General features: G+C 43.6%; 1 protein-coding gene across 2 annotated transcripts in view; it reads right to left on the bottom strand.

Moving 5' to 3' along the window:
- fndc3a (fibronectin type III domain containing 3A) overlaps window positions 1-16,008 on the bottom strand; it is a 158,572-nt gene extending 142,564 nt beyond the window's left edge. The window contains exon 1 of one of the 2 annotated variants that reach the window (XM_031791290.1): window positions 15,887-16,008. The gene's annotated coding sequence lies outside the window, so the exon portion shown is untranslated. Of the gene's footprint in view, window positions 1-5,076; window positions 5,456-15,886 lie in introns of those variants that run through there. The other variant, XM_031791289.1, reaches the window with a different exon arrangement.
- Window positions 16,009-20,057: the final 4,049 nt, after the last annotated feature.

The following is a 20,057-nucleotide window of genomic DNA, read 5'->3' as shown; positions in this document are numbered from 1 at the left end:
ACTCCCGTAAAAAAAGCCCTTCGCTCGAAAAATGAGAAAAAGAGTGACAATAGCACCGTTTGTCCATTTTGATAGACCGTAGCTAGAATTACACTTCCTTGAAATAGTCCGAATGAATCTAAGATAACTAAGACGTTTTTGCTGAGGAGATCTCAGTCGACCAACTTTACATTAACTAAAGATGTTTGGTGCAGTATTTCTCAATTTAAAAAAAAAATGCATGAAAACCAGTTGCCTCTGATTAAATGACAAACAAAGACATTATTGAAGAATCCCTACAGGTGACCAAACACCGACGAAGGGGCGTAGACTTCGGCTAACTGATCAGAGCTGGGGGCCTGAGAGAACTGACTTCTACTGTAGCAGGCCTAGAGGACAGCTCATTGGAGCTGGGGGCCTGAGAGAACTGACTTCTACTGTAGCAGGCCTAGAGGACAGCTCATTGGAGCTGGAGGCCCGAGAAAACTGACTTCTACTGTAGCAGGCCTAGAGGACAGCTCATTGGAGCTGGAGGCCCGAGAGAACTGACTTCTACTGTAGCAGGCCTAGAGGACAGCTCATTGGAGCTGGGGGCCTGAGAGAACTGACTTCTACTGTAGCAGGCCTAGAGGACAGCTCATACACTCCTCTCTCTAAGTGGGTCACACACAAGTATGTTAAGTGGCCATGTGAATACTAGCCTCCCCTTTGCTAGAGTACAAACACTTAAGGGTCCTCTCACTGACCTGCCAGCCCAGCTCCAGTCCAAGTCCCCCGTCTACCCTACACCCACGCAGTGCTATAATGCAGCCAGCGCAGCGGAGCTAACCCCAGGCAGGCAGGGTTATAGGCAATTACACTACTCACAGTCATTGCCTCCTCTCAAGATCTGACTGCAGTGGCCCAATGGCAAGAGAAAATGGCCCAGAGTACAGCACCCTGCAAAAATAAGTGGACCACTTTCTACTACTACAGAATTGAATTGGTGTCAGTGAGAGCCAGGGTGAGAAAGAAAACATTTTTTTTAAATTACTTCCATCATTTAGCAAGAAAGATGAGCAAGAGAGCGAGAGACAACAGAGGGAGAGAGAGAAGGGGCGTAGTTTGTTTTTTAACATGGGGGGGTGGGGCATTATGGAGGAGGAGTGGCAAACACCTATAGATGGAGAAGATTCGAGTCAAGGGTAAGGTCAAGGATGCCTCCAAAATGGCACCCTATTCCCTATTGGCCCTGGTTCAAAGGCACCCCACTGGCCCTGGTTCAAAGGCACCCCATTGGCCCGGGTTCAAAGGCACCCCATTGGCCCGGGTTCAAAGGCACCCCATTGGCCCGGGTTCAAAGGCACGCCATTGGCCCGGGTTCAAAGGCACGCCATTGGCCCGGGTTCAAAGGCACGCCATTGGCCCGGGTTCAAAGGCACGCCATTGGCCCGGGTTCAAAGGCACCCCATTGGCCCGGGTTAAAAGGCACCCTATTGGCCCGGGTTAAAAGGCACCCTATTGGCCCGGGTTACAAGGCACCCTATTGGCCCGGGTTAAAAGGCACCCTATTGGCCCTGGTTCAAAACAGTGCATTATATAGGGAATGGGGTGTAGACATAAGTCAAGTGCTCTAAGGAAACAGAGATTGGTCTTTACTCAGTCATGAGGTCACAAAGAGAACATCATTCTCTACAATACTTAGGAACTATGACGTTACATTACTGGTGAACATTTTAATTTCCTCAAAATGTCCGCCCCATATGAAAATGACTTTCAATATCTCAGGCAATAATTGTGCATAAAGAACTAAATCTGACAAACTGAGATCAGAGGAGTTTCGCTTGAAAATGTTTCTTACACTCAACCTCAACACAGTACCGAAACAAGCACAAATAGTTGTGATAGTTGTGTTTTTCAGTTTCGGGTGGTTATAATTAGCACAACTGCCTTCCTGAGTCTGTCCCAAAAACCAGTAGCCTACTCTCGGGCAGCTGTAATGACCACTCTTATATAGGACACCTGGACTGGAGAAATACTGTATCTGGGGCTAAATGTAGATTATCAAGAGTAGGACCGCTGATCGAAGATCAGTTATATCTTCAAGATCGTAATAAATAAGAGAGGATAACTGATCCTAGAACAGCACTCATATTCAGAGACCCTGAGCACATACAGCCCGTGGTTGTTCACTTCACTCATTTGTGAACAACTTGGACTGAACGTTTCATTTAAAATGTCTTTCACAGCAGTCATAATACTAAACATGGTGGAGGCTTGGGTTAGTTGACCTTCAGGCTTGGGTTAGTTGACCATCAGGCTTGGGTTAGTTGACCATCAGGCATGGGTTAGTTGACCATCAGGCATGGGTTAGTTGACCATCAGGCATGGGTTAGTTGACCATCAGGCTTGGGTTAGTTGACCATCAGGCTTGGGTTAGTTGACCATCAGGCTTGGGATAGTTGACCATCAGGCTTGGGTTAGTTGACCATCAGGCTTGGGTTAGTTGACCATCAGGCTTGGGTTAGTTGACCATCAGGCTTGGGTTAGTTGACCATCAGGCTTGGGTTAGTTGACCATCAGGCTTGGGTTAGTTGACCATCAGGCTTGGGTTAGTTGACCATCAGGCTTGGGTTAGTTGACCTTCAGGCTCGGGTTAGTTGACCATCAGGCTTGGGTTAGTTGACCATCAGGCTTGGGTTAGTTGACCATCAGGCTTGGGTTAGTTGACCATCAGGCTTGGGTTAGTTGACCTTCAGGCTTGGGTTAGTTGACCATCAGGCTTGGGTTAGTTGACATACACACCACAGATGTGAAGAGGGCACAACATCACACCCCCCCCCAGGAGACTGAAAGATTTGCCATGGGACCCCAGAAACTCAAACAGATCTACAGCTGCACCATCAAGAGCATCCTGAGCGGTTGCATCACTGCCTGGTATGGCAATTGCTCGGCATCTGACCGTAAGGCGCTACAGAGGGTAGTGCCTACAGCCCAGTACATCACTGGGGCTAAGCTTCCTGCCATCCAGGACCTATATACTACGCAGTGTCACACTGGTGCTACTCACTGTTTATTATCTATGCATAGTACCTTAATATAGAACAGGGCAGCACAGCTGGCCCTAAAAAAGTACACAGTGAGCTAACATTAATGGCATGCATATCAATCTCTCATGGCTCAAAGTAGTAGAAGCGAGATTGACTTAATCACTGCTTGTTTTTGTAAGAGGTGTTGACAAGCTGAATGTACCGAGCTGCCAGTTTAAAATACTTGCACACAGCTCAGACACCTATGCATACCCCACAAGACATGCCACAAGAGGCCTCTTCACAGCCCCCAAGTCCAGAACAGACTATGGGAGGTACACAGTACTACATAGAGCCATGACTACATGGAACTCTATTCCACAGTTACTACATAGAGCCATGACTACATGGAACTCTATTCCACAGTTACTACATAGAGCCATGACTACATGGAACTCTATTCCACAGTTACTACATAGAGCCATGACTACATGGAACTCTATTCCACAGTTACTACATAGAGCCATGACTACATGGAACTCTATTCCACAGTTACTACATAGAGCCATGACTACATGGAACTCTATTCCACAGTTACTACATAGAGCCATGACTACATGGAACTCTATTCCACAGTTACTACATAGAGCCATGACTACATGGAACTCTATTCCACAGTTACTACATAGAGCCATGACTACATGGAACTCTATTCCACAGTTACTACATAGAGCCATGACTACATGGAACTCTATTCCACAGTTACTACATAGAGCCATGACTACATGGAACTCTATTCCACAGTTACTACATAGAGCCATGACTACATGGAACTCTATTCCACATCAGGTAACTGATGCAGCAGTAGAATCAGATTGAATAAACAGGTAAAAATACACCTTATGGAACAACGAGGTACTGTGAAGAGACACATGCATACATTGTGATATTGTTGTATGGTGCTATTAAACATTTGGTTTTCTAGATATGTAGTGGTATAATAATGTTATATGATCTACTGTTTTACAAATGTTTGTTTTTTAAGTAATGTTTGGACCCCAGGAAGAGTAGTGGGGTTCCATAATAAATACATTAACAAATTACCTATACATAACCTGTACTAACCTGTAGCGTCGTTGTTATTTTGTTGTGTTACTAAAATAAATAAATATAAAAATATATATATAAAATCTCATACACACAAACACTTTAGTATATTTAGTAAATATTTTTTTTTAACTATTTCTTGAACTACATTGTTGGTTAAAGGGCTTGTAACTAAACATTTCCACGGGAAGGTGCATGTGATAAATACAATGTGATAATAAAAAGACTACGCAAAGAACATTGTGAAGGCTATTTCATTTTCTCTCTGTACCGAAATCGCACCGTGGACCTAAACCGCAATAGTACCGAACCATGGGTTTGGTGAACATTTACACTCCTAGTTTTAACCGGTTTTAACTTCAGTTCCACCCTACAGCATTTTTGTGACAAGACGTCTGTGGCGTCCATCTTCCGTCCACACACACAGGTGTTCAGAGAGCAGATAGCACAGGCAGTCCACTCCATCTTCCGTCTGTTTTCCGTAAACAAGGGTTGTAAAACATGGCTGTGTGGAAACCCTAAACCTTTCAAATGTGTTCCCAAAATCGTACCGCAAGCGATGCGTGTTCATGTTTAGCCTTTCGTCGAGGGTTTTAACAAAAACTCCCCGGTCAGATACATACTATCGCCAATACTTGGCTGTAAAGCAGTTAGCGTCTATGGCAAAAGCCAGCTACAGGTGTTGTAGTAGGCCGTTTAATAGCTATAATAGCTAACTAAATAGCTAAAACTTAGCTTTAAAAATGGCCTACCTACAACACATGTAGCTACTATTATTAACACGCTAATAGCGACTATTAACAAAAACAACACGCGAGAATAACATTCACACTGACGATAGCTACATTCGGATAGCTTAAAACTCATGTTTAGCTTCCTAGCATTAAACGTTACACAAGTCAAGACTGTCTCATGTAGCTAAGTTAGCTGTCTACGCTAGTTGCTAATTAGCACCAAATGTATGTCACCAAATGCTACTCACCACAGTTGTTTCCTTGCTCGGCGGCAGCAATGTGATTAATAGTGATGAAGTTAGCTAGTTACTGTAAGTAGCTATAATCGTCGAAGATAATTAGTTAGCACAGGCAAGCAGCACCTGATACTGTTGTAGTTAGCTGGACAGCTGGCTAGCTACTCTTAACCTAACATTAGCTAGCCAAGTTAACTCACGTTAAGTAAGTAGTCATTCAGATTTTGGCTATGTGACATGTTTTAAAGTGACTATTTTTATATTTTCTGTGGTTCACCCCCCCCCCTCAACCAAAAAAAATGCAAAATGAGCAGCTATTCTTGACACTTTTGTAATCGTTAACCCAGCTCAGGTCCGCACATAACGCAAACAGTCTCTCGCACTGACTCGCGGAAGAATGTACACAACTCTTCGTACGCATGCGCATCACAGACATATTCTCTGTAGCCTAAATCCAGAAATTCGTTTTTTTTAAAGCCAGGTTTGCGGTTCACTTGTGATGGATGGGAGTTTCAATGTTTCTTATCAAAAGCAATAAGTGATTCAACTGTTAGCCAATAAAGACTGGCTTGCATAGTATAATATATATATATATATATTTCATCTTTATTTAATAAAGCAGGTAGGCTAGTTGAAAACAAGTTCTCAATTACAACTGCGACCTGGCCAAGATAAAGCAAAGCAGTTCAACACATACAACAATACAGAGTTACACATGGAATAAACAAACATAGTCAATAATACAGTAGGGGGAAAAAGTATATATACAGTATGTGCAAATGAGGGAAGATAGGAGAGGTAAGCAAATAAAATAGGCCATAGTGGCAAGGTAATTACGATACAGCAATTAAACACTGGAGTGATAGATGTGCAGAAGATGAATGTGCAAGCAGAGATACTGGGGTGAAAAGGAGTAAAATAAATAAATACAGTATGGGGATGAGGTAGTTGGATGGGCTATTTACAGATGGGTTATGTACAGGTGCAATGATCTGTGAGCTGCTCTGACAGCTGGTGCTTGAAGATAGTGAGGGAGATGTGAGTCTCCAGCTTCAGTGATTTTTGCAGTTCGTTCCAGTCATTGGCAGAGAACTGTGAGGAATGGCGGCCAAAGGAGGAATTGGCTTTGGGGGTGACCAGTGAAATATACCTGCTGGGGGCGCGTGTTGCGGGTGGGTGCTGCTATGGTGACCAGTGAACTGAGATAAGGCGGGGCTTTACCTAGCAAAGACTTGTAGATGACCTGGAGCCAGTGGGTTTGGCGACGAGTATGAAGCGAGGGCCAGCCAACGAGAGCGTACAGGTCGCAGTGGTGGGTAGTATATGCGGCTTTGGTGACAAAACGGATGGCACTGTGGTAGACTGCATCCAATTTGTTGAGTAGAGTATTGGGGGCTATTTTGTAAATGACATCGCCGAAGTCGAGGATCGGTAGGATGGTCAGTTTTACGAGGGTATATTTGGCAGCATGAGTGAAGGATGCTTTGTTGCGAAATAGGAAGCAGATTCTAGATTACATTTTGGACTGGAGATGCTTAATGTGGGTCTGGAAGGAGAGTTTACAGTCTAACCAGACATCTAGGTATTTCTAGTTGTCCACATATTCTAGGTCAGAACCGGCCAGAGTAGTGATGCTGGACGGACGGGCAGGGATCGGTTGAAGAGCATGCATTTAGTTTTACTTTGCATTTAAGAGCAGTTGGAGACCACAGAAGGAGAGTTGTATGGCATTGAAGCTCGTCTGGAGGTTAGTTAGCACAGTGTCCAAAGAAGGGCCAGAAGTATACAGAATGGTGTTGTCTGCGTAAAGGTGGATCAGAGAATTACCAGCAGCAAGAGCGACATCATTGATGTTGTATACAGACGAGAGTCGACCCAAGAATTGAACCCTGTGGCACCCACATAGAGACTGCCAGAGGTCCGGACAACAGGCCCTCCGATTTGACACACTTAATTAATTAACACCCCAGCCATCCTACAATCTAAACTTGATGCCCTCAATCTCACACAAATCATCAATGAACCTACCAGGTACAACCCCAAATCCGTAAACACAGGCACCCTCATAGAAATCATCCTAACCAACTTGCCCTCCAAAGTCTTCAACCAAGCGATCACTGCCTCATTGCCTGCATCCGTAATGGGTCTGCGGTCAAACGACCACCCCTCATCACTGTTAAACGCTCCCTAAAACACATCAGCGAGCAGGCCTTTCTAATCGACCTGGCCCAGATATCCTGGAAGGATATTGACCTCATTCCATCAGTAGAAGATGCCTAGGTTATTTTTAAAAGTGCTTTCCTCACTATCTTAAATAAGCATGCCCCAGTCAAAAAATTGTAGAACCCGGAACCTGACTGCCCTTGACCAGCACAAAAACATCCTGTGGCATTCTGCATTAGCATCGAATAGCCCCCGCGATATGCAACTTTTCAGGGAAGTTAGGAACCAATATACACAGGCAGTTAGGAAAGCAAAGGCTAGCTTTTTCAAAAACAAAATTTCACCCTGCAGCACAAACTCCAAAACGTTATGGGACACTGTAAAGTCCATGGAGTATAAGAGCACCTCCTCCCAGCTGCCCACTGCACTGAAGATAGGAAACACTGTCACCACCGATACATCCACTATAATTGAGAATTTCAATAAACATTTTTCTATAGCTGGCCATGCTTTCCACCTGGCTTCCCCTACCCTGGTCAACAGCCCTGCACCCCCCACAGCAACTTGCCCAAGCCTCCCCATTTCTCCTTCACCTAAATCCAGATAGCTGATGTTCTGAAAGAGCTGCGAAATCTGGACCCCTACAAATCAGCCGGGCTAGACCATCTTGACGGTCTCTTTCTAAAATTATCTGCCGAAATTGTTGCAACCCCTATTACTAGCCTGTTCAATCTGTCTTTTGTATCGTCTGAGATCCCCAAATATTGGAAAGCTGCCGCGGTCATCCCCCTCTTCAAAGGGGGTGACACTCTAGACCCAAACTGCTACAGACCTATATCTATCCTACCCTGCCTTTCTCAAGTCTTCGAAAGCCGAGTTAACAAACAGATCACCGACCATTTCGAATCCCACCGTACCTTCTCCGCTTTGCAATCTGGCTTCCGAGCTGGTCATGGGTGCACCTCAGCCACGCTCAAGGTACTAAACGATATCATAACTGCCATCGATAAGAGATAATACTGTGCAGCCGTATTCATCGATCTGGCCAAGGCTTTTGACTCTGTCAATCACCACATTCTTATCGGCAGTCTCAACAGCCTTGGTTTCTCAAATGACTGCCTCGCCTGGTTCACCAACTACTTCTCTGATAGTGTTAATAAATCCTCTTTGGACTAGGTGTTCCGCTAGCGTCCCACCTCGAAAAACCTCCGTTGAAATTGCAGGGCGCAAAATTCTAAATACAAAATACAAAAATCGTAACATTCAGCATGTCCCAGTTCAGGTCACCTAGCAGCGCGAGCTCTGAAGATAGATGGGTGTCCAGGGCACAGCTGGGGAAAGAGGGTGGCATATAGCAAGCGGCAACAGTGAGAGACTTGTTTCTGGAAAGGTGGATTTTTAGAAGTAGAAGCTTGAATTGTTTGGGCACAGACCTGAATAGTATGACAGAACTCTGCAGGCTCTCTCGGCAGTAGATTGCCACTCCGCCCCGTTTGGCAGTTCTATCTTGTCGGAAAATGTTATAGTTAGGGATGGAGATTTCAGGGTTTTTGGTGGTCTTCCTATGCCAGGATTCAGACATGGCTAGGACATCCGGGATGGCAGAGTGTGCTAAGGCAGTGAATAAAACAAACTTGTGGAGGCTTCCAATGTTAACATGCATGAAACCAAGGCTTTTACAGTTACAGAAGTCAACAAATGAGAGTGCCTGGGGAATGGGTGTGGAGCTAGGCACTGCTGGGCCTGGATTAAACTCTACATCACCAGAGGAACAGAGGAGAAATAGGATAAGGGTAGGGCTAAAGGCTATAAGAACTGGTCGTCTCGTTCGTCCGGAACAGAGAGTAAAAGGAGCAGGTTTCTGGGCGCAATAGAATAGATTCAAGGCATAATGTACAGACAAAGGTATGGTAGGATGTGAATACAGGGAATGTAAAGGCATAGAGTGACGATCAGAGAGGTGATGTCACCGCATGTGTGCGAGGTGGAACTGAAGGGTTAGCTAAGGCATATTGAGCAGGGCTAGAGCCTCTACAGTGAAATAAGACAATAATCACTAACCAGAACAGCAATGGACAGGGCATATTGACATTAGGGAGAGGCATGCGTAGCCGAGTGATAATAGGGGACAGTGAGTCGTTAACCTGACTGGAGACACGACGATTCAGACAGCTAGCGGGCCGCGGCTAGCAAGCTAGCAGAAGGGCCTTAGAGGTGTGTTGCGGCAGAAGAAGTCTGTTGTAGCCTCCTCGTGTGGTTCCATCGGCAGACCAGCCGTGATGGATTAGAAGGGTTCCATGTAGTAAAGGTGCCCAGTCCAATTGGCAAAATAGGTATAGTGGCCCAAGAAATTGGCAGATTAACCTATTCAACTAACATTCCGATATGCTGTAGAAAACTAGCGGGCCGCGGCTAGCAGGCTAGCAGATGGACATTCAGGGGACGTCGCGACGGAGAGGCCTGTTGCAAAAAGAACCCTCAGACAGATTACGTCGGTAGTCCTGTCGTGATAAATTAGCAGGGCTTTGTGTAGAAAAGGGGTCCAGGCCAATTGGCAAAATAGGTATTGTAACCCAAGGAGTGGCTAGCCGGGAGATGTGCCTAGCATGGGCTAGCTCCAGGCTAATTGGTGCTTGCTTTGGGACAGAGACGTTAGCCAGGAGTAGCAACTCGGATTGCAGGTAGCTAGCTGAGATGGTCCAGGTGAAAAGGTTCAGAGCTTGCAGTAGGAATCCGGGGATATGGAGAGAAATAAGTCCGGTATGCTCTGGTTTGAATCGCGTTGTGCAAACTGGCGAGAGATTTCCGAGCTAGAGGTTAGCTGATGACCGCTAGCAGTGGTTAGCTGACTACTAGCTAGGAGCTAGTTAGCTGGCTAGCTTCTGTTGGGGGATTCCGGTTCGAAAGTAAAGAAAAATACTTTAGAAAATAGCATATCCATGCCACATTGGGTGAGGCGGGTTGCAGGAGAGTATATTGAAGTTGAGGTTTAGGAAAATTATTTTAAAAAGATATGCGAAGAACAAAAATATATAAAAGATATATACACGGGACATGGGACAAGACGAGGACAAAGACATTTGACAGCTACGCCATCTTGGATCTCAATAGCAGTGGCGTATTAATAGCAGTGGCAATTTTAGCATGTACATCTTGGTGGAGCAAACTTCCCCCCCAAAAATTGTTGATGTATACCAGCAAAGCCACTACCCCACACAACTCTAAACAATACATTAATTGCACTATAAAAGGTGACAAACGGTGCCCACAAACTGTTAGTGCCTACATAAAGCTGTCCCAACAGCAGTCCCAACACCTTACCACTGCTACACCTGGCTATCAGCAGAGCCTTGTCTGGCAGGGAAAAAGTTAATTCAGCCTCATTTACTGCCTTTTTAAAAACATAGCTGATATGGCTGACTTGCTTAAACAAATGTGGTTTCTATTGGCAATTGAGATGCACAAACTATGGCATAAGGAGACAACGAACGGATAAGAGGCAATCCGTAATTTTGATTAAGAAATTAATGAGCGAGCTAGGAAGGACGTAGTCAATAAACTATTTGTTCGTCATTTTTTAAATGTACAATGACAGAATTCAGAATATGGGCCGTTCTTACAGTATTCTCCCTGTACACCAAGTCAGAACCGTAGGATAAATAAAAGGCAGCATACAAGCAGACAATGAAAGCTCTTATAATGTTTCTCTAAAACAGGCTATAGGCTATGTGCACCACCAAGAGAACAGTAGGCTAAGTTATAATGGGAAAAGGGACCAAATTATTAAGGTAAGGCACATGGGCAACTAACAGCTTACTACACAACATACACTTAGTATTATTTTCTTAGCTACAGTATACCCCTCTCCCTGGCATATTACATATTTTATGCAGCAGCGTACAATACATTTTTGGACTCCCCTTGTTGTGCTGTGCTCACTTGAACAGGAAGGTGGTGCGGCGGTCCTTCATGAACAAATTCTGCCATCAAACTTTGTCATTAAAGCCTGTCATTCTCTGGATTTATGGTGCTTTCAAGACAACTGGGAACTGGGGAAAAAACAAGGTCGTATGATGACGCTAGTGATCTTCAGGTCGGAGCTCTAGAAAGAGGCTTGAGTTCCCGACTTGGAATTCTGAGTTGGATGATCGTTCAAAACATATTTTCCCAGTCGGAGCTCATTTTTTGCAGAGTTCCCAGTTGTCTTGAACTCACTGAAGTCTGAGATTTCCCAGTTGTCTTGAACTCACTGAAGTCTGAGATTTCCCAGTTCTGAGTTTCCAGTTGTTTTGCAAGTAGCAGAAGTCATGCTGGATTGACAGCATGGCCAATGTTGAATGTTTATCCTTTTAAGCTTGGAAAAGAGACCCTTAAACCCAGATTTGGACCACACATGTAAACTCCACTAAATAGCAGGCTAATGATTGTATTGCAATGCTTGCAGTTAGCCACCAATTCCTTCCAAACCACTTATGGTTGAATTTGCGATTTCCAACTTGTTGTGTGATGTTTATATCCAATGACCAACGATAATTTTTTTATGTATAATTTCTCTTCATATGACAAGGATTGAAAAGGATTTGCCAGTAGATTGTCGACTTGATTCATGATGATGACCGCTAGCTTGCTAGCTAGATTTTGAAAGTATGATGCTGACATGATCAGTCCAATCAAAGCTACGGTAGATATCATGTGATTTGATGTCATTTTACCTGTGGCCTTCTTGGATGGGCACTTCCAATATATCAGTCCAATCGAAGTGACTGTAGATATAACTGGATTTGACATCATTTTATCTGTGGCCTTCTTGGATGGGCACTTCCAATATAACTCCCCTTTTCTCTCCCCAATTTCGTGGTATCCAATTGTTAGTAGTTGCTATCTTGTCTCATCGCGACAACTCCCATACGGACTCGGGAGATGCGAAAGTCGAGAGCCATGCGTCCTCCGAAACACAAACCAACTAACCCGCACTGCTTCTTAACACAGCGTGCATCCAACCCGGAAGCCAGCCGCACCAATGTGTCGGAGGAAACACTGCACCTGGCGACCTGGTTAGCGTGCACTGCGCCCGGACCGCCACAGGAGTCGCTAGTGCGCGATGAGACAAGGATATCCCTACTGGGAGGCCCATGCAGCTTTTTTTTTTAACTCAATGGTTGTTTTTTATACATTGTTTGCAAACTGATATGCCAAAATAATGTAATGTTTTTTTCCTTTCAAAGGTATGGCACGATGAAACTACCTAAGGGCAGCACTTAAATGAGATGGCTATACCCTCCCCCAAAATCCCTCTGAGATATCCCGAAAGGTGAGAGTGTATGTCGATGGAGAGAGAAGGACAAGCCAGTTGACCACCTACAGGCTACGGTGAAGAGGGACACTCGTTTTTCACTCACGATTGACAAGTATACCTCCTCTCAGAATGGAAGATACATGAACATCTCCACTTGTTCCAAGAGCACTGGAACAAGGGCAAGGATCCACGCAGTGGAGGCTCCGAGGAGGAGGAAGGGGAGGATCATCCTCCTCAGTGAATTTCATAAAAAATATAAATTATAAAACATTTAACAAGTTATCATTTTTTGATAAAACTATACTAAATATAATCACGTGTTACCAAATCATTAATTAAAACACACTATTTTGCAAAGAAGGTCTACAGTAGCCTCAGCAGCACTCTGTAGGGTAGCACCATGGTGTAGCCCGGAGGACAGCTAGCTTCCATCCTCCTCTGGGTACATTGACTTCAATACAAAACCTAGGAGGCTCATGGTTCTCACCCCCTTCCATAGACGTACACAGTAATTACTTCCAGAGGATGTCCTCCAACCTATCAGAGCTCTTGCAGCATGAACTGACATGTTGTCCACCCAATCAAAGGATCAGAGAATTAATATTCTACTGAAAGCACAAGCTACAACTAGCTAGCACTGTAGTGTATAACATGTGGTGAGTAGTTAACTCAAAGAGAGAGACAGACAATAGTTGAACAGTTTTTAACTAATAAATTTCTTTCTAAATGAAGGAGAAGGAAGAGAGAAATAGAGATAGATTTATTTTTTTCCACTTTCAGTTTTGCTTACTTAGCTAGCAAATGCAGCTAGCTAGTTTAGCCTATTGAAACAACCTGCCCAAACAGAGGGATGCTATATTAGCTAGCTGGCTATGACTTTCCAACACAACACTGGAACTCTTCCAAGTCAAGGTAAGCTTTTGGTATAACTCATTTATTGCCACTGGGGCCCACCGGTGTAACTGCTTAGTGAGTGTACACTAACATTACTACATGATTGTAGTGGGTTTACCAACCCGTTAGTTCTATTAGCAATGCTGACTATGACGTTACTTTAGCTAATATGGTGACAATGATGTCGGCTGTGTGTAGTGGTTTGGAAACTTTTTTCCCTTGGTCACATATAGCTGATGTGTTGTGCATTAAAGTCTACCAGAGAAGGTGAAGAGGTGAAAGGAGGAGAGTGCGTAGATGTGAGAAGGAATACAACGTGGCTGCAAAGTGAACTGTGTTTACGCGTGATCAGGGGTCTATTCATTCCGAATCTGTTGAAAAACGTTTCTTAAACGGAAGCAAACGGAACAAAACGGGGATAAACATACTTGAATTTGTCCAATAGAAACTCTCGTTTGCAACTGTTGGACTGATGATTACACCCTAGATCAGCTAGATGCAGGCAAGAGTGTGCAAGATGGTATTGAATGTCACTGTCTGTCATCTCAAATTTGTCCCTCGACCTGTGTGCACCTACGTGGTAATCTTTCATTCATAGGCTAGGTTGTCGCAACCTCATGATGGGTATAGGGGAATATTCTATTATCATGTAGTAGCCTAAACCTATCACTGTTACATTGAACTGGGTGAATATGAATGACAGTAACCTAAACCTATCACTGTTACATTGAACTGGGTGAATATGAATGACAGTAAACTAAACCTATCGCTGTTACATTGAACTGGGTGAATGGAATATGAATGACAGTCATCCAATATGCTGTAATAGAAATAAGGCCATGCTCATTAAAATATATGCTGTATCCATGGTAGCGTGCCATCAGAAAGGGGCAAACAGTTAGTGGATAGTCAACGGAGTAGGTACAACCTGAACAACATGGTAGACTACATCGTATGCAGCACCACCAATGGAGCGTCAGTGATGGTCAAGTACGGGAGACCTGCTAAAATAAGGGTCAAATAAAATAAAATCTAATATTTTTTTTAAGTACAGGGAGGCTTGTCTTACCAGAACACCAACTTTGCTACTTTCAACAACCTGTCTGTGACTGATGTCGTGGCTGTGACTGATGTCGTGGCTGTGACTGATGTCCTGTCTGTGACTGATGTCGTGGCTGTGACTGATGTCCTGTCTGTGACTGATGTCGTGGCTGTGACTGATGTCCTGTCTGTGACTGATGTTGTGGCTGTGACGGATGTCCTGTCTGTGACTGATGTCGTGTCTGTGAAGGATGTCCTGTCTGTGACTGATGTCCTGGCTGTGACTGATGTCGTGGCTGTGACTGTCGTGGCTGTGACTGATGTTGTGTCTGTGACGGATGTCCTGTCTGTGACTGATGTCGTGGTGTAACACGGTTGAAATTGACATCCGTGGTTGTATGAGTTTTGCCATAATTAAGCAGCCAGGTTATGTATGTATGTATGTATGTATCTATCTATCTATGTGTGTGTGTGTGTGTGTGTATATATATGTCTGTCTGTCTGTCTGACTGACTGTCTGTGTAGTTGTGGAGCCACCTGCTGTATTATTTGTGCAACTGCATCTCTGTGCATATTACGTCATATATCTCATATTACGTCTGCATGATCACGCACCATCCAGCCAAAGAGTTGTTCAACTTTGATTGGAGGTTATGTATCGTGCTCCATGCTGCGCCCAGTGTTTTCACTTTTAAAATGATACCGAACGTATGTTAAGGCTGAAAACGATATTGTTTTATAATCACTATCGATGTTGACCTGTTATATGATAGTGTTACAGAGTTGTTACCTGTATTTACAATTGTATGGACATGTACGGTAAAGGCTAGCTTGCGTCCATCCTGTACTTTCCCTGCTAGTGAGATTTAGTCACCTCGTGAAGTGTAAATGTGTTTTTATTTAAGGTGAATCAGATTTCATGACGGATTTGCAGTTGCTCTGAGGTTTACCCATTGTGTTGTGTGTGTGTGTGTGTGTGTGTGTGTCTTCAGGTACGTGCTCCCAAACTGTTATGGACCTATGTTATGTGACTGTATAGGTGGAGGCCATGTGCTGCGGTGCGGTGTTATGACCACCAGATGGAGACATAATAAATTGTGCGCTCCTCTGTCGCCATGTTGTTGGAGATGTCATGATACATATTGTAAGTATGAATTTGTTCTTATTAACTGACTTGCCTAGTTAAATAAAGGTAACTGTTTTTTTGTGTTTAAAAAAAGAAAGAAGCTTTTCTACAACTATTATAAAAAAAGATAAAGAGTTGTTCAACTTTGATGGAGATTTCATGATGAATTTTCAGTTGCTCTGAAGTTTACACATTGTGTTGTGTTTGTGTCTGCAGAATTAGCCGGGGAAGAGAACAGCACTGTGTCCTTTGTCATCCAAGCAAATGAGAGCCGTTACACATCCGCTACAGCAGCCACTTACCAGTGATGATGACAGCAGAGATGATGATGGAACTGACGGAAGAAGCAGAGGGAATCGGAGCCCTGTCCCACGTGCGAGATGATCTGTACAACACAGTGGAGAGGATCCTAAAGATTGCATGTCACTTTCACAGGGCCCACAGTCAGCAATGGTAAGCTTCAGGCCTACGTGCAACAGGAGATGGAGCATGAACTGACCCTGATATTGGATTGCTGGAACGGTCTCGCCTTTATGGGTGGAGCGATATGTGCTGTTGCACAGATCAGTGTGCAAGGCTCTAATTGATGTCAATCCAGGACTTCTTGTGAGTGATGGGCAGCTGAAACCTTTGAAAGAGCTAATCTCACCTAGTCTGAAAACCTGTCAAAATGGACGTGGAGTAATTCAGCCAGCGGGACGCCACTCATCGTGGCAGATGGAATCTTTCGGTCCACGCCGGATTAAGCCCCGATGGAGTTACCGTCGAGACCAGATTCACCCAGTGGATGCAAAATAACCTGGTCTTCCTCTTCAGGCATAGGCTTGCATATGTATCTAATTTATATTTTACTATTCCAATGTGTAACAGTATAGCTTCCGTCCCTCTCCTCGCCCCCTACCTGGGCTCGAACCACGGACCCTCTGCACACATCTACAACTGCCTCCCACGAAGCAGTCGCTCCACAAAAGGGGAACAACTGCTTCAAGGTCTCAGAGGGAGTGACATCACCCATTGAAACGCTATTAGCGCGCACCCCGCTAACTAGCTAGCCATTTCACACCGGTTACACTAGCATATAGTGTAATAAAGATGTTTTATTTCCTCTTGCAAAAACACCCATCGTTTAGGCTACAACGATTGCCTATGATTCTATCTTCGGTAAATCATCAGACTATGCCAGTACCTATGTGAAAGTGATTTTGTCTTATTTAAAAAAATATATTTACAGGTACCTCCTGAATCCATCTGTTCTGAGCAAACTACCCGACGACGTCTTCAGTATGCCATCGCAGCAAGTGGCCTTGTCAAAGACCTGCTATTCGAGTCCAAGGAGGAAGATGCAGAGTCAGAGAGCCCTATAGACCTGTAGGAGCTGAATAAAGCCCTGTAGGAGCTGAATAAAGCCCTGTAGGGCCTGAATAAAGCCCTGTAGGAGCTGAATAAAGCCCTGTAGGACCTGAATAAAGCCCTGTAGGACCTGAATAAAGCCCTGTAAGAGCAGGCCCCGAAAGATGGCGTTTATTATGATGATGTTAATTATTTTAATATGATAATTATTTTAATATGATAATTATTTTAATATGTTTATTATTTTCCAACAGAAAAAAAGAAGACGGAGATACAAACATTGACATTCGTTGTTGTGTTGAATGGGATGGCAAATGTACAGGACAAAACAAATCTTAACTCGCATATACAAAAATACAAAAATCCTATTAGGTGGTAGATATTATAAGAAGACCAGCGGATAAGTCATTACACGCAGTGTAGTTAAACCACAAGTACATATTAAGTGGTATATAGTTCACAGTAGCAGCAGATCATCATGAAGGGGGAACAGACCATTTAATCAGTATCGGCTGACATATATTTTTTAAATAAATTTGGACTTCTATTGGAGGTGTATCGAATCTTCTCCATATGTATTACATTCCCTAAATCCCGTAACCACATTTCAAAGGTAGGTACAGTCTCCAATTTCCAAAATTACAACATGAGCCTTTTGGCTAATAAGAGAGACAGTCTTCCATTCCTGGTAAATTCCCACCAACTGTAGCCAAACAGAGTGGTGGGAATGGCTCTGGGACTATGACTCTTATCAAAGGCTTTAGATAAGCCCAGTAAGCATGTAACTAAGGACATGTCCAAAATCAGTGGGTCAACGTCCCCTCATCCTGATTGCACCTCTTGCACAGTGGTGTGGTCCCTTGGAATATTTCATGTAGTTTAGCCTTTGAATAATTTAAACTGTGTAGGGAGCATCTTGAAGTGCACAAGGGGACAACTGAACCCCCCCCCCCCCCCCCCCCCCTGACATGGGAGAGAAGTGATGACATGCACAAGATTCTCCAAGGATCACATTTTTATAAATAATAACTTGCCTGTGCTACAGACAGCTATAGATCTACTAATACAGAACGTGTAAAGACCCAGTGTACTACTTTTGTGAGATTATTAAAAAAAATCTCCATTTAAAAAAAATATATATATATATATTACTGTTTTTTGTATAGTGATTTTTCAGTATCCCTTCTTCCCGCTGCTATGTAAGGAACTGGTATTGTTTGATGCAACAAATAAAGATTGGGACACCTCCAACAGCTGGTTAAGGCGCTTCCCACCATAAAGGCGACATCTTGGAGGCAGAAAGGACCTTATATCGGTGGACAGTTTGTCACCAAGCTACGAAATCGTCTGAGATCAGAGTCTATCAGCGCTCTTATGTTTTTTGAGAACGCACTTCGAGAGAACCTACAAGTTCCCTAGCCCAATGTTGCACACTCAAATCCCCCTCATAAACATCCCAGATAGGCCATTATGTGTTACTGATAGGCTACTGTAGGCTCTTTTCACCTGTAATGTGTTTGTTATTCAAAAGAATATTGTATGTAAGGGATATTCAACTTACCACCGGCCCTGGCAACCATTATTACGCACACCTGGACTTCATCATCACCTTGATTATCTTCTCTTTATTTATCCCTCTGTAGCCTCAGTCATCAGACAGTGTTGGTTTGTTTTCATGTTCAGTTCGCGTCTCCTGTTTTGGTCTCTTTTTTTTGTACCTTGCATCAAACGCTCCTTCTGCACCTGCTTCCTACGGAGTTTGATTATTTTCCACAGAAGCATAACGTCCTATCCCTTTAAAACCATGGCTATAATTTAAGACATTTGCCACTAGAAATGTGTTCAACATCCACTGAAGTAGCTAGCAAGTCTACTAGATAGCTACAGTCGTTGCCGTGGTGAACATACAGACTTGCTAGTTTAGTTGACCAAACTATCCGTCCTAGTTTGCTATTATGAATATCGAATTAAACAAAACAAATAGGGTTTTCAATTAGACTTTTGCTTTCAAAAAGCAGCTCAAACAAAACGTGTAAAAAATTAAGTAATAGCCATTGAATTCCAAATATACCGTGTAAGGCCCGAGGGGGCAGCGGTAGGGGTATATGGCCAATAAACTGTAACGACCCTGGGTTTATAAGATCTACCCATTACAATACCAAAGCTAAGGGCTGTTAAGCACAACGCAACACCTGGATACAGCCTTCGCCGAGGTGCCTTAGTGCTATTATAAACGAGTTATCAAGGTAATTAGAGCAGTAATACCCGTGGTATACGGTCTGATATACCACGGCTGTCAGGCAATCAGCATTCAGGGCTCTCACCACCCAGTTTATAAAGGGACATAATGCACGCTCTAGAATCCCCTTCAAGCCAATCGGAAAATAATGTACAACAATGCCATGGTATAATATATTTTATTATTTGTTAGGCTATTGTCATAGCCTGGCATGTACACTGTGACTGCACATCATTTAGGCCTGGAAGTTCATTTTCTAAGATAGATGTATCATCGTTTTATTTTTTTTTACAAAGTCCTGAGCCCTCTGTCATTATTTATGCAGACAAAAATAAACACAACACAAGAGGCAATTTTACACAGGTCTCAAATGCAATAATCAGACTGTGGCTCAACTGTGTCAGCACTGTATAAACGTTCACAAATAGGTGGTGGCTAAGCCTTGCATGTAAACGGATGGATTTTATTGTTGTGACTATGCCTCAGTTTTAAATGCTTTAAATGGGCACTTCCTGTTTTTGCGGTATTTCCCAGGACTCTTGCGGATCAACTATAATTATTCCCGGTATAAATATTTACTAGATTTCCCGTAAAATATGAAACCCTACAATGGATGGCCATAGTTCACATCTAACTGGAACAGGGCCAGATCCACGCCTTTTGCGTGAAGAAAAGACATAGGAAAAGCGGGTGCAGATCGGGCAGCCTTCTGAGAATCCGTAGGCGAGTGAGAAAACTCTCATTGCCATTCAGTTCTTCTTGCTATCGTGCAATCATTGGAAACTAAATTGATGACCTACGGTTAAGATTATCCTACCAACGGCACATCAAAAACGGCAACGTCTTATGTTTTATCCTCCTGATCCCTGCTGACAAGCAACAAC

Source organism: Oncorhynchus kisutch, linkage group LG15 (genome assembly GCF_002021735.2).
Source record: "Oncorhynchus kisutch isolate 150728-3 linkage group LG15, Okis_V2, whole genome shotgun sequence".
NCBI classification, from domain to species: Eukaryota; Metazoa; Chordata; class Actinopteri; order Salmoniformes; family Salmonidae; genus Oncorhynchus; species Oncorhynchus kisutch.
This window is presented reverse-complemented; position numbering and strand designations above follow the sequence as displayed.